This window comes from Neomonachus schauinslandi, chromosome 9 (assembly GCF_002201575.2).
Source record: "Neomonachus schauinslandi chromosome 9, ASM220157v2, whole genome shotgun sequence".
Lineage (NCBI taxonomy): Eukaryota > Metazoa > Chordata > Mammalia > Carnivora > Phocidae > Neomonachus > Neomonachus schauinslandi.
The window spans coordinates 101,589,476-101,599,474 of record NC_058411.1 but is presented as its reverse complement, the minus strand read 5'-3'; the positions used below and the strand labels follow the sequence as shown (position 1 = coordinate 101,599,474).

General features: G+C 41.9%; 1 pseudogene; it reads left to right on the top strand.

Moving 5' to 3' along the window:
- The first annotated feature begins 268 nt into the window (after positions 1-268).
- On the top strand, positions 269-724 carry LOC110583747 (annotated as a pseudogene).
- Positions 725-9,999: the final 9,275 nt, after the last annotated feature.

Sequence of the window (9,999 nt, the reverse complement as noted above, 5' to 3'; positions counted from 1 at the left end):
CATTCAATTACGGTAACGCATGTATACACAACTGGTATCGTGTCTCTAGCAATATACCAGTTCTGTATACCACAACTCGGTAAACTCACTAAATTGCATGCGTAACATGGGTGTATTTTACGTATATGAACTATATCTCAGTCAAGTTGAAAGACATAGGCTCACAGCCACTGCCGCGCCGCCCTCGCCCGTTCATGCCAGTGCCGCCTCTAGCTCACCGAGCTCCAGCCAGACGAGAAGGTGGGGTAAGTAAGGAGGTCTCTGTACCATGGCTGATGCAAAGCAGACTGCCCACAAATCCACAGGTGGTAAAGCACCAAGAGAGCCACGGCTGGAAAAGCCACTCTCAAGAGTGCGCCCTCTACTGGAGGGGTGAAGAAACCTCATCATTACCGGCCTGGTCCTGTGGCACTCGGTGAAACGATCAGAAGTCCACCGGACTTGGGATCCGCAAACTTCCCTCCCAGCGGTGGCTGCGAGAAACCCCGCTCAGGACTTCAAAAACAGATCTGCGCTTCCGGAATGCAGCTATCGGGGCTTTGCAGAAAGCAAGTGAGGCCTATCTGGCGGACCTTTCTGAAGACACCAACCTGCGTGCTATCCATGCCAAACGTGTCACAATTATGCCAAAAAACATCCAGCTAGCGTGCGCCGCATCCATGAAGAACGTGCTTAAGAATCCACTATGATGGAAAACATTTCATTCTCTCTCTATATATATTAAAAAATTCTCTTCTTCATGTTATTTGTAGTTCTGAACGTTAGATTTTTTTCCCCCCCATGGGGTCAAAAGGTACTTAAGTATATGATTGCAAGTGGAAAACTAGGGGGCAGAAATCAGGTATTGGCAGCATTTCCATTTTCATTTGTGTGTGAATTTTTTATATAAATGCGGGGACATAAAGCATTCATGCAAGTCAAAATGTTTCAGTGAATAGGTTACAGCAGTTTGGCTTTATAATAATTATAAATAAACCTGCTACATTTTTCTGGACAATGCCAGCATTTTGATTTTTTTTAAAACAAGTAAATTTCTTATTGATGGCAGCTACATGGGTGTTTACAGCATTTTTATCATACAGTAGATTCCATCCATTCACTACACTTTTCTGACTTGTCCTACATGCAAGTACGTGTTTCTAATGTTGTTTGTCTTCTGTGCTGTTCCTGTCAGTTTGCTATTAAAATACATTACACTATAAAAATAAAAGTTAAAAGACATAGACTTTTATGCACTGGCCTTTCTTTTAAGAACTAGAGCAAAAGTAAAACTAAAAATGTTTTCAGATAAACAAAAGTCAAGACAGGTTATCAGCAAGATTTTTTTTTTATTATTAAAGGAGTTTTTAGAGGACATACATAAGAAAAAAATATGTGAGAAAGAAGGTTGGGGATGCTAAAAGAAATGATGAGCAAATAAACAAACTAGGAAGGGAAAGAAATTTATTAACCTGATCCAAGGCAACTGCAAAAGCTTATGGCAAACAGTATATTTAATGGTGAAATGTCAGATGTTTTCTCTTTACAAACAAATTCAAGCAAGGAAGTGTACCATCACTATTTCTCTTAATGTTGTTCGGGCCAATTGTAAAACAACAAGAGGAAATAAAAGTAATAAGGATTGGAAATAAAATCGTCCTTATTTGCAGACTGCATGATTATCTTCTCGGAAAACCCAAAAGAATTTATAAATAAATTATTAGGATAGGAGATTTTAGAAACATTGATAAAAAAAATCAACACACAAAATTCAATTATATATCAACATGCCACCAACAATCAGTTTGAAAATATAATTGAAATGATAGGATTTATAAGAGACACAAAAGATGCAAAGTACTTTTACTTAGGAATAAATCTAACCAAATATGTGCAGGCTTTTAATGGAGAAAATTGCAATAATTTCCTAAAAGACATTAAAGAAAACTTAGATAAATTAAGAGCTAAATCATGTTCTTGGATAGGGAGATTCACTATTGGAAAGATGTCAGTTCTCCACAATGCAGTTCAATGCTGTTCCAATAAAAATCCTAACAAGATCATCTATAAAACTTGAAAAACCTATCCTAAATTTATACTGAAGAGGAAAAGGTCAAGAGTAGCTAAGACACTCCTGAAGAAGAACAAAGTCTTGGGAATTATACTGCCATATAGCAAGATATTAATATAAGGTAATTAAGACAGTGTGCAGGAACAAGGATAAATAGATCAATGGTGTAGAAGAGAAAGATAAGAAACAGACCTAAACATATGTGGAAACTTGACTTAGTACAAAGCAGTCATTGCATATGAGTGGGGGAAAGGATGGATTATTTAATAAATGATGCTGTAACAACTGGTTATCCATGGGGAGGGGGCCCAGGCAGAATCCTTACCTCACACTATATACAAAAGCAATTCCATTTTGGATTCCATGTAGATTAAGCCTAAACAATGAAAGACAAATCTATACATGGGATCAAATTGAATAAAAACCACACACACACACACAAGTGTGTGTATATAAAATCTGGTGAAGATGTAAAATAAGGTCTGTAGTGTAGTTAACAGTATTTATCAATGTCAGTTTCTAGGTTTTTATATCATGCTATAGTTACATAAAATATCACCATTGGGGAAGGCTGAGGGAAGGGTTCACAGAATTCTATGCACTACTTTTGCAACTTCCTGAGTCTACAATTATTTCAAAATTAAAAGTAAAAAAAAAAGTGAAAGGAAAAGTTATAAAATGTTTAGAAGACAATATGAAACATTTATGACATCAATGTGGGAAAGAGTTTCTTTAGCCAAGATTGAAGATGTAGAAACCATAAAAATAGGTTAATAAACACAATTACATTGTAGAGTGAGGAATTTTTTTCATGAAACCATACAGAAAATAAAAATTACGGGAAGACATGTGCCCACATATAATCCCCATTAAACAATTAGTATTCAGAATACAGAAATAACTATGAATCATCAAGAAAAAAAACCAATTCAATAGAAAAATGGGCAAATATATAATAGACATTATTGGAGAAGAAATACAAACAGTCCAAAAGTATATGAAAAAAAATCTCTTGGTCTCTGTAGTAATCAGGGATGTGTTATGTAAAATCCCAACAAAGTATCATTTTATAGCAAAAAACTAAAACTAAACTATAGCAGAACTATAGCAAAAACTAAAAAATGAGACAGTATCAAGTGCAGGTAAGGATGCAGAGCAATAGGAACTCACATATACTGAGGATGGAAGCATGTGGAACAGTGTTTGTCAATCACCACTAAAGCTGAACACACACATATCACATGACCCCAGTGTGCAGATAAGAGGAGGAAACAATACAGATGCTCATCAGTGTTGAAGAGATAACACTGTCTATATTGATAGAATACAATACAGCAAATAAAGTGAACAAACTATAACCCTGCAAATCCAAATGAATGAATCTCACAAATGAATAGTTTGAATGAAAGAAGCCAGATGCTAAGGAATGTGTAGAGGAGGATTCCATCCCTCGAACACGCCAAATTAAGCTACACTCTTTAGGGATGCAGATATAGGGGGTAAAACAAAAAGAAAAGCAAGAAAGTGATTAGTTCAAAAGGCAGGAGAGTGGTTCCCTTGGGAGGGGGGTGGGAGTGTGATTTGCTTTTGATCAGGGAGAAGCAGACAGAGGACATCTGTGCTATTAGCAAATACTCTCAATCTAGACCTGGGTCATGGTTTTATCGGTGTTCACTTTGCAATCATTAGTTTGTATGGTAGATGGACTTTTATACATGAATAATGCCCAGTGAGGAAAAAAGGTAGAATATATACCATTTTACATTTCTGCCATCACAGCGTTTATCACCAGGTCACATGAAAACGCCAGATACGTGAGAGCAGGTGCCATGCCTAATGTGCCCTTACAGCCTGGCAAGCACTTAGGTGCTCAGCAATTGCTCAGTGGGTGAATAGTAACCTGCTACTACTTAAAATGAAGCCTGGGCTTATGAAATAGCATCTGACTTTACAGCTTTGCCACTCCTAGCTTTTGCCCAGGAGGGACAGAGCAAGACTCAACCAGCAGCCTCACCTCCATGCGGCCTCTGTGACTAGCAGAAAGCAGGAGGGCCGAGCAGAGGCCATGGACACATCCAGCGGACTCTGCTAGGCCTCGTCTCAACACCTACATTCTATTAGACAACTCGTAGTCGAAAAGGACAGCTCAGCCTGATGGCAGCCTCACAACTGAGCAACTCCACTATTTAGAGCCCTCAACATACTGACCCTTCAGTGGGATGGTCTTTGGCAGGAGGTGTCGGGGAAATGTTCCTGCAGGGAGCCAGCTCCAGTCTAGAGACGCCCCTCTAGAAACTTCAAATGATGACAGTAGCCCCGGGCTTTATGCACAATTTATGGTTCCCTGCTTATGACCCAAAATCAAGCGGCTGAGCCCAGCCTGCCTGTTAGATGACTATGGCTCATCTCTCCTACGTGGGCTTCAGGGGACAGAGGGATAAAAAGAAGAGAGGTCAGGAGTTCATACGGTCTTTTTTTGAACGGGCAATTTGTGGCCTCGAGGTTCAGGCAGAAAGTCTGCATTTCTGCCTTCCTGCCTCCATAAGCTTGGAACCTGGTCATTGATTAATTCGGAGTCATGTTAACCCAGCCATGGTTGAGTCATGAAGAAATGACCAAGGAAGCTGGGTTTCACACATGAAATTGTCTGCACTCAGTCACAGGTGTGTTCACTTGTCCATTCACTCAACAAGCAAGTATTGAGTGCCAACTGTGGGCAGGCATGGCGCTGGGGGCGAGGGTCTGTGTCTAGCAGGGGAAACTCAGGTTACCATCTTAGACTAGGCTGATGTAGGTATTGTTCAAGAAGAAGCAGGGGTGCCTGGGTGGCTCAGTCGTTAAGCGTCTGCCTTCAGCTCCGATCATGATCCCAGGGTCCTGGGATTGAGCCCCACATAGGGCGCCCTCCTTGGCGGGAAGCCTGCTTCTCCCTCTCCCACTCCCCCTGCTTGTGTTCCTGCTTTTGCTATCTGTCTCTCTCTGTCGAATAAATAAAAAAAATCTTAAAAAAAAAAAAGAGGCAGATATGGTAGAATTGATTCACTGTCTCAAGATACCAGTTCTAGAGGAGTCTCCTTGGGTTTGGAAAGATGTAGTTTTAGGACCAAGGAGAAGAAGCACCTGACCCTATCACTCGATTTCTCATGGCAAGTGGTAGAAAAGGTGGGGGAATGTAAATGCTTACAGCATAAATTCTTGGATGACTGGACTAGAAAGGGAGACACCGATATTTGGGGGAAAGACCCCAAACTTTTGACATTATGTCAGGAAGAGCAATTATTCTTTCTGAAGAGCTGTGTCTTGGTTCTGTGTTAGAGACAGCATGCTTGGCTGAAAAATATCAGCACTGTCCCTCCCCATGGCCCCATAGCATTTACAGAGCACCCCTCAATGCCCAGACTGTACTTGGGTGACAGGAAACAGGCTGAGCAACTCATCACTGAAACACAATGGGCTCCGTGCTGTGATAGGACTACATGAAACACTGAGTCTTTTTTCTCAGAGTTCATCTGGGCACATTTATCACATTGATCACTCCTGCCAAAGAATACAAAACATCCAGTGATCACGCAAGAAGCATGTCTGTTAATTCATGAACGTTGACACTGGGAGGTGACAGGCAAGTACGGAGCTGTTTCTAAGAAGCATATGCATTTCTGATCATTCAGGTCATTAACCTTCTTGAATTTAAACGGAGAATTCCCACTCCGTGTAATGTTTTTTGAACGGGACATGCAAGTGTTGGTGTGAAATGCAGGTATTTGTAACTATATATTTTATGACTGTAGAATTTTAGGCCTTTGGAACTCTTGTTTAATTATGGATTTGGACGTTTTAAGAAGTATAAAAATAAACTATGGCAGGACCTTTGGGAAATTGTGGAAGAAATGTTAATTAAACATTAAAGGAGAGAGCAGTTAGATAGATTTGAAACTCTACAATGAAGAAACTTTTTATTTTGAAGAAAGGGAATAACCATTAGAACTGAGAAGACAGAAATCGTCTGGGAGTGACGAAAAAAAGAAATACCAGCTGCAGAATGTTGAACAAGTGGTAACCAATGTGGGACACTTTACCACAGGATGTTCATACTACGACAGTGAGCCCTACACTGGGCAGTATGCCTGCTGAAGATCTTGGATGTGAGTCATGGCAGATTCAGAAGCCAGGTGGATATTGTGAAACCTGGCATTTTATAAAGTAATCATGGCCCCACTGTGATGTCTGGTGCAGAGAAGAGCAGGACTGGAGTCAGGGAGGCCAGGCTGGAGAAGACTGCAATTATCTGGGAAGATGGGATGGGCCTGTGCCAAGGTAAGGGTGGTCAGATAAAGGGAAGAGCCAGTCCAAGAAGCAAATTAGGGATGGAGTTGACAGACCTTGGTGTCATTTGGGTGATGGAGAAGGAGAGCCAGATAGGATGAAGATTCTGGTGAGAGTGAGCCCAGAACATGGAGGTCGCAGGCTGAGGGGTAGGCCTGAGATGGGTTTGGCACTGGGCATGTTGGGGTCCTTGTGGAACTGTCAGAGGGATCACCCAGTGAGAAAGCTTAGAGTAGGAAGGAGCATTTGAGAGGGCAGAAGAAGAGGAAGACAGTGGAAGAGATGGAAAGATTAGTTAGCCTGGAAAGGTTGTTCTTTCTTATAACTTTAGGAATGAAAGCCATCCCCCTTATTGAGGTCCTCCATGATCCCCGGTCCATAGCCTCCCCAACCTCTTTTCTCACGACCTCTCTGCCTTACTAACCTTTCTATGTCCCTTCCATATCGTCCTGGTGTGGATGGTGGACTCCCGGTTCTGGTGGGGAGATTAGCTTTGGGGCTCCTTCCCTTGCTACACATGCAGGCCAGGCCAGCAGTGATTCTTGGCTTACAGAGTGGACAGGATGGAATGACCCCTATGCCCCACTCAGCTTCTTCTAACAGTTCAGCTCAAAAGAAATAGCCCGCATCATGGGAACCTGTAGTTTCCAATGCCTCAAAGTAGTCAACTTAGGTTTTGGGTTTTTTTCCCCCATAAAAACCCTCCTCTGAAATGGGGTCTTGTGACTCTCTCTTGTTCAAACCAAAATGCTCGTCAGAAGATATTTGGGCACTGTGCCTGTGTAGCCTCAGAACTCATGACCAGATTCCTCGTGGGAACAGAGCCAGGGTTAATGCTCAGGAACTAGTTCACAGAGAACAGTCTTTCCTGGAAGAGCACATTCTTGAGGGCTCTGCCTGCGGCTGGGTGTGCCGTGTTCACTCTAAGAAGCCGGACAAATGTTTCCAAGTGGCTGCCCTGTGTCAGGTGCTGAGCTATGCCCCGGGGGATGGGAAGTGGCCTGGCTGCCATTTTCTTTCTGTCTGCTCCAAGAAGTGTGGCAGAGACTTGGAGTCTGTACCCGCAAGGGTAGCCCCGTCTCAGGTAAGTCCTAGGCAGTGAGGGAGGCAAATCCATGACCGAGAAGCAAAACAGTAAAAAGAAGACCATAGGAAAGAAATTGGGTTGTCAAACTTCCCTAAAACCCACCCTCAATTGCCATCCCTTAAAAATAGGAACGTTTCCGGGCACCTGGGTGGCTCAGTTGGTTAAGCAACTGCCTTCGGCTCAGGTCATGATCCTGGAGTCCCAGGATCGAGTCCCACATCGGGCTCCCTGCTCAGCGGGGAGTCTGCTTCTCCCTCTGACCCTCCTCCCTCTCATGCTCTCTGTCTCTCGTTCTCCCTCTCGCAAATAAATAAAATCTTAAAAAAAAAAAAATAGGAACGTTTCCAGGAAGATTATTTTTATATTAATAAAAGGCAAATCGGAGGCTTCATTTCTATTTGGGCTGGAGTGAACCTATGTTAAATATTGCAGTAAAGGAGAAAAGTCAAAGGTTAGCATGAAACTTACCACACTGAACTAAAGGTTTTGTTTCTTTTAATTTGCTCTAAATTGTGGGTGTAAGCCTCACTTAAAATTGTGTATTATATAATAGAGTCAAAATTTATTTTTAATTGTTCATTCTCTGCTATTCTGACATTTAAAAATGATCTTTCTACAAAAACATAATTGAGGAGAATCTTTGGATTATTTATCCAGGTCTAAGGGGAATCTATCTGTGAGATTTCAAGATTAGCTATAGGCATCAATACTATTGGCAGAGCTTATCTGAAAGACAGGTATAAGAAAATAATTTGGGGCGCCTGGGTGGCTCAGTTGGTTGTGCACCTGCCTTCAGCTCAGGTCATGATCCCAGAGCCCTGGGATCAAGCCCCACGTTGGGCTCTCTGCTCAGTGGGGAGTCTGCTTCTCCCTCTGTCCCTGCCCCCTGCTCGTTCTTTCTCTCACTCTCTCAAATAAATTAATAAAATCTTAAAAAAAAACGAAGAAAATAATTAGGCAGCTATGAATACCTATATGCATAAAAATGATTATTATCACAATATTGTTTATAATAGTGAGAAAATGAAAACAGGCAAAATGTACAATGATAGAGAATTACACAAATTATCATGAGTATAACTATACATTGCCATTAAAAATGATGATGTAAAGTATATTCATGGGGGTCTGGATGTGAGGTTGGGTACACAAATCTTACCATTTGCCCCTCTTTCCTGAGGATACTGGCCAATGGAAAATCGGTATGCAAAGGGAAATCGAAATACTATCTTTATTACTAACTGGGCAAGCACCAGTGATCCCCGGTGTGGGGCTATCTTCATCAGCTGGCTGGGAGAGCAAGACCTGGAGCTGAAGCCAAAGTAGAGCCTTCTTCTTCCCCTGGATAGAGACCTAAGGACTTGACTATGGGGAGAGCTGGACGCACAGAATTGACTAAGTCCAGTTCCCCAGCTGGCTTCCTGGACTATTGGCCTGTCTCATTTGCCTGATTGCCGTGGAAGGGAGAGGACAAGAGTGCTGGGCCTTGCCCTGGGGGAGTTCACCACATGGAGGCAGGAAGCTAAGGAGCGGTCAAGTGAGCCCACCTCATAAGAGCTGAACTTTTAACACTTTAAACCCTGCGCACTGGCAAAAATGTGGCCCAATGTTGGGCCTCACCATCAGAGCTGTTTCTGGGGGCACCTGGGTGGCTCAGTAGGTTAAGCCTCCGACTCTTGGTTTGGCTCAGGTCATGATCTCAGGGTTGTGAGATCGAGCCCTGCATGGAGCCCTACATCAGGCTGCACTCAGCACAAAGTCTGCTTGGCCCTCTCCTTCTGCCCCTCCCCCAGCTCACACCTGTGCATGCACGCACTCTGTCTCTCAAATAAATCTTTTTTTTTTTTTAAGTGCTGTCTCTGCCCAGCAAGTAGGTATGTGTAGAGAAAAAAAAGACAGAAGGCTGCAGTCCCTCCAACATTCTCCAAGGGAGAGGAGATGCTCCCTCTTCTCTTTGCTGTGGTAGGTATGTGGAAAGAAGGAGAACAGTGTCCCCTCTTCCCCAATATGTATTAACATGAAAAGAAAATTCATAACGTGATTATTATACTGTTTATATTCACAAAGATAAACTATAACATTTAAAACATATCTGTTCTTTATATTTTCATTTTTTTTTTTTACCATTAGCATTCATGACTTGTACACTAAAAAAAAAGTACAAATAAAAAATAGTAACATGAGGGGAAGCTGGGAAAGGATGTACCAGAATTCTCTAGTATATTTGCAACTCTTTTGTAACTTCTAAATCCTTTCACAGTAAAAGTTTAAAATATACTAGCCTTGCAAACACTATCAGATTATGAGGAAAACATTAGAAGTCATAAACGTCTTCAGGTAAATTGGCTTTACAGATGCTTTCTGTCCTAGCCAAGATGGAGTAGCAGGGACTGAATGTACCCACCAACTTGAAATAAATAAAAAAAACTAGATAAAATATATGAAATAATGGTTTTTAAGACATTGGACAACAGGCAATGAAAGTCGGTGATCTCTGAGAGCTGGGAAACTGTTGTAGAGGTGAGCTCTTTAATTACCC